The sequence below is a fragment of the Balaenoptera acutorostrata genome, chromosome 4 (assembly GCF_949987535.1).
Source record: "Balaenoptera acutorostrata chromosome 4, mBalAcu1.1, whole genome shotgun sequence".
NCBI lineage: Eukaryota > Metazoa > Chordata > Mammalia > Artiodactyla > Balaenopteridae > Balaenoptera > Balaenoptera acutorostrata.
In genome coordinates, this window is record NC_080067.1 from 73,605,245 (window position 1) to 73,610,903 (window position 5,659).

Genomic DNA, 5,659 nt, shown 5'->3' on the forward strand with positions numbered 1-5,659 from the left:
GGAAAATCTTATGATGATATAGCTCATTTTACATGTAGCATTATGAATTTATTCTATAAAACCTGTGTGTGAGAAACACCACATTTGCATTTTTTCCCAGATTGACTTAAACCTAGCTCTGAGATCCTATCACCCATGCTAGCAGAGTATCTTGTGTTACTCATGATGGTGTTCATCAAGCTTACTTGGTGTCAGGATAGTGGGAACACGCAGGGTCCTTTTGCTACTGTGGTCACATGGTTAGCTCTGCTCCCTCTGCTATAAGATGTAGCTTTTGAATGTTAGCCTTTTGTCCTTTTTTGCTCAAAGACTATTCCCAGTGGCACAACTACTGTTACTCACAAGGAGTGGTACTGAAAAGCCATCCTGCACATACATTGGCCTGACCCTCTCACAGGTATCCAGCCCATTCTCTATGTGGGGTAGAGTGCAAGTTGCCATCACCCGAGTCCTCTGACACTTCCACACTCTATCCATAGAGAATCCAACTTTTCCTTCCAGGTCTAGCTGTATCTCTTTCACTGACCAAATAATTGTCTCTTCCCTTTCTTCCCCTTTTGTGAAACTTTGGCATAATTTCTTCCTCAGAGACCCCGACAGGGTTGCTCTTCAACAATTAAAATCCAGAGAAGTTATTAATTTTCCCTAAATGGTAGAAAAGAGTCAGACATTATAATTTCAATGGAAGACTTGACACAAAAGTTTCTATATCTTCCCCATAAGATGTTTCTGAGCTATACTTAATGCCCAAGTGCAGTAACTATTGTTTAGTTTTTCTATAACTTTATTTTTTCCCCTAGCCCAAGTCCCTTCCCCCAAATTATTTTAATATCTAGCTTTACAGCATAATGTGGCCTTTATTGTAAGATGCTTCTAATCTTTTCTGTAAAAGTATGGAGTGCAGAGGAGGAAAGATTGCTTAAATAGGCTTTAAAAACAGTAGTACGCATTTTACATATTTTGAAAAATGTCTCTTAAAGGTAGCCTTTGGTGACTTCTCTTAAAATGTGACTAATAAACTCTTCCATTTTATACTTAGTAATTTTTGTTTTCCACACTCAGTAGTCATTCACTCATGATCTCTAACATAAAGTAATTCAATGGAACTTCATTAAAACTAGAAGACATCCTGCACTTTGGGGCAGAGCCACATGAGATAGAGGGGGGATTTTAAATTCATTTTATATTATATATTCAAATTTCTGTTCAACAGAGGTGCACTTTTCATTTGATAAAATTTAAACTGCAAAGTGAGACATTTTTGAACTAAAGGAGATCATTCAGTATCAAACAAGTGGGCAATCACCAAAGAGAATATAGACCATAGACACAGACACAGAAAACTCATGGTAGAAAAACGAAAACCTTCATATAGTCATTGCAGGCACAACACATCACATACACACAGCCATTAATGTCAGGGCTTATAGAAGAAAAACAAAACTTCCCACAGAAATTATATTTCTACTGCAGAATAAAATCTGAGATATTGCCTTAATAGACAAATTAATTTATAAGCTGACTTCTATCCACCAAACCATCTTTACCTTTAGTTCCCTTACTCACTGATATTGAAAGTCAGAGAGATTACATAAATTGTCCAAGCTTACACAGCTTGATGACTGATGGAATAAAGATTTAGCCTAGAACATTTTTACAGTAAAAAGTATGTCCTTTGAATTTGTGGAAGAGGGAATATTTTCTTAGTGCTGATATTAATACCTTATCCTAGAAATGTTTGACTTTGAGCAGCAGGGCAGGATGAGGGAGAATCTAAGCTTCACAACGAAGGTTAAACTATAAATAATCTTATTTCCAATGGCATCTGGGTTTACCCCATTATTATTATTATTATTTTGGCTGTGTCCTGCAGCTTGTGAGATCTTAGTTCCCCGACCAGGGATCAAACCTGGGCCCCTGGCAGTGAAAATGCCGAGTTCTAACCACTGGGCCACCAGGGAATTCCTTACCCCATTATTGAGAGGGAAGAAACCTTTTGCCTTCTATCAGATGAAGAGTACCTGATCTATCAAATATGGTTAAGTGAAAGCAGGATAAAAAACATGAGGAAAACACAAAGACCTAAGGGAAAAACCATGAAAGTTGCTTATCAAAAGGGTAAAACATACTGAAGAAAGGCATTATCTTTCCAATTCCTCACTATAATTTACCTCACTATGATTTACAGGGCTACATTTTATAGTCAAAAGACAACATTAAAAAAATTCTAATTAAACAGTTATCCATCCCATGATTTTAACTTTTAAAAAATTCAACTTAAAATAAAAGAACTTGAGTTGAATCAATCCTGCATATTTGAGCTGTACAGTTTGGTTTTGTTCACTTGCAGTTTCCATCTGGCTGCCAAAGTAAGCCTAGGAAAGTGGCTTATGTGGCTTTCGCATCTGGGATCTCTGATATCAGGCCAGCAATCTCCTGGGAGACCTTGCATTGGGTCACAGCCAGATTTAAGGCTGTTATTTTGAGTGCTTAATGTTAAGCTTGAAACCTGAAACCAATAGGAAATTAAGTGAGGTGTGGAACATCCACAGGACAGGGCCTTCTCCAGTGGGTGAGCAATAGTGATTAAGAACACAGCTTTCAGAATCAAGCTTTTGATGCTGGATTTAACTATTTATCATGTGTTTGACCATTGGCAAATCACTTAATTCCTCTAAACCTCAAGTTCATCACATGCAGTTATTGTAAGAATTAAAGGAAGAAATATAAGTGAAACATTTATCACAATACCTATTACCTAGTAGAGCTCAATAAATAATATATTTACCAATTAACTCTAATTTTTAATGCCAATGGATTGAATATTCAAGTTCATCATCATTTATCATCTCTAAATGTATTGTCTAGACAATATTGTAGAAATAACACAAATAAAAGGTAAAAAAACACCCAAAATTTTATTCATCACCTTAAAAGTCAGGCACAAATTCTTATTTTTTTTAATTATTGGTTATATATGCTAAGAATATTTATATGGGGAAGTCACACTATAGATACAGTTTCATAAGCCAATAAAATTTCAGTTCCATAAGGGCGAGGAACATGTTCACTGCTATATACCCATTGTGTAATACATATTTATTGAGTTGAATTGAACATGAATTTTAAGCATAGTCTCCATAACCATTATTTTAAATGAGTGGACTGTAATTTACCTAACTAAATTCATTATTGATGTAACCATAGTTTCCAGTCTTCAAAAGATAGTCCTAATTTATGACTGTTATAGATCAATGAATGCCTGCTAATTTTCAGTGCTATCTTTCTCTCTAAATAGTGGCCCAATTTGAATAAATTATATAATTTTGGTTAACTTTATTATTTTATAAATAATACTGTGATGGACATCTTTTCACTTACAGCTTTTACTCCTCTGGCATTATTCCTGTAGGAAGAATTGACAAGATTAGGATTTAGTCAAGTAAGGATATTTCAAAATAAATTGTAAATTCTTCCATTTTTGTGTGATTCTTTTAAGAAAGAAAAATGATAGTCTATTCATTTTCTTACAATTTCTTATTTAATTATGTAATTTCATCAAAGTTTAGATGGAATTAACCATATTGTCACTGTTATTTCTCTACCAATGGATTTTATGATCTATCAAAATCAAGCAAAGCAAAAATATTGTCTATTCTCAATAAAACTTTATTTTACAAGTGGCTTCCAAACTGTGGTTTGATTGATCAATTCACTCAAGAACTCTAATAGGTATTTATTGTTCCACAACATTTCCTTATTTTTATAAATTAAATTAAAATTTCCTATATACTGCCAGCTCAGTAGGATTGTCAAGAAGTTGATTATCAATGTTTAAAGGACAGCTTTCCTTCTTTGGCACTTACATGGTCCTAACAAATAGGTACATGTAGAGAAGTCTTAAGAGCCTGGTTATTTTCATCAGTATCATTGTTTCCTTTGGTTTTTCAGGCAGTGTGTTGTGAACTATGAGTTTCATGGTTTTAGTCTTCCTGGAACACAGGGATCCTCCACATTCCCCTAGAGCTGAAGTTGTTTGAGCATAGCTTCTAAAGGAACCTGTATGGCTGCTTTCTATCCAGTTTTTAGGGAGACCACGCCTAGCCAGTTTCCAGGGTTACTCTCTGTTCTAGTCAGCTCTGGCAGCTATAACATATTACGATAAACTTGGTAGCTTAAACAACAAACACTTATTTCTTATGGTTCTGGAAAGTCCAAGATCAAGGTGCTGGCAGATCCAGTGTCTGGTAAAATCCTGCTTTCTCATTTGCAGATGGCTGTATCCTCATATGGTAGAAAGCAGAGAGAGAGGGAGCAAACTCTTCTATCTCTTCCTATAAGAGCACTAATCCCATTCATGTGGTCTCCATCCTAATGACCAATTACATCCCAAAGACACCACATCCTAATACCATCACACTGAAGGTTAAGATTTCAACAGATGAATTTTGGTGGGGTCACAAACCTTCAGTCCATAGCACTCTCCTCTCTTCTAGTCCATAGGGCTTCCTTGTGAATAATTCGACCTAATTCCCTTAAGGGCTTAAGCCTTCCAGAACCTGTGCATGTTGAGAACGTCTTTAGAGCAGCTCCAATTCCAGTTGGAGTACATAAAACACAAAATGCTATTAATTCCTCCTAGTGGGGAAGATAGCCTAGAACTAAATAACTCCAGAGCCTACTTAGTCTCTATTCTTGGAGGGTAAAGCATATAATAAATGAGAGATGCTTTAATTTTTTCTTTGTTGAGATAATAATAGTTTAATAATAATAATAGTGATAATAATGTCTTCAACTGATACCAGTTGAATCTTTTTTTTTTCTTTTTCCTTTCCATAGCATAATTATTTGCCAGCTATAAGAAGCTCTATTAGGTGCTGTGAGGAATCGGATGTTTATGTGGGACGGGGGATGGGATCAAGGTAGAACTTGATGAAGTGGTGTTAAGAGAATCATATGCTCTCAAGTAGCTCAGAATCTAGTAGCAAGACAGGTAGCTCACCATGAGTCTAGTGGTTGAGAGCAGGCACTCTGTGTTCAAATCTCAGCTCTGTCACTTACTATCTCTGCTCAAATTAGTTGATTTCTCTATACCTTAGTTCTCTCATCTCTAAAATGGTTAATAATGCTCTTCTAGGATTGTTGTGAAGATTGTGTGTTAATATATATTATTACTATAATAATAAAAGAACTTAGAAGAACATATGATGCATAATAAGGGTTTAATAAATTTTAGCTATAATTATTAAGAAAAAGCAGACTATAATATGGTAGGAAGATCACAAACAATATATTAAAGGAAAATGAAAGAGAGAAATTAGATTCTCATGGGACGACCAGTGATGTTCTCACACAAGAGATGACTTTAAGTTGACCTTTGAAGAACAGGTAGATATCAAACAGGTAGAGATAAGAAGATCATTCCATGTGAGAAAAGTGTGAGTACTTAGAAAGACATGAGGTTTTTTTTTTTTTTTGGTATCTTTTGAAAAATATTTATTAGCCTCATATGTGAGGCAAATAGAATGTAAGAAAAGGTTTTCAAGTGATGTAGCCTGATATTATGTTGGAAACATGAGTTGAGGAAATTAAAAAGTCTTATATACCAAGTTAAAATATTATGATTTTAGCCTCTTAGGTAACAGAACATGATCAGAGG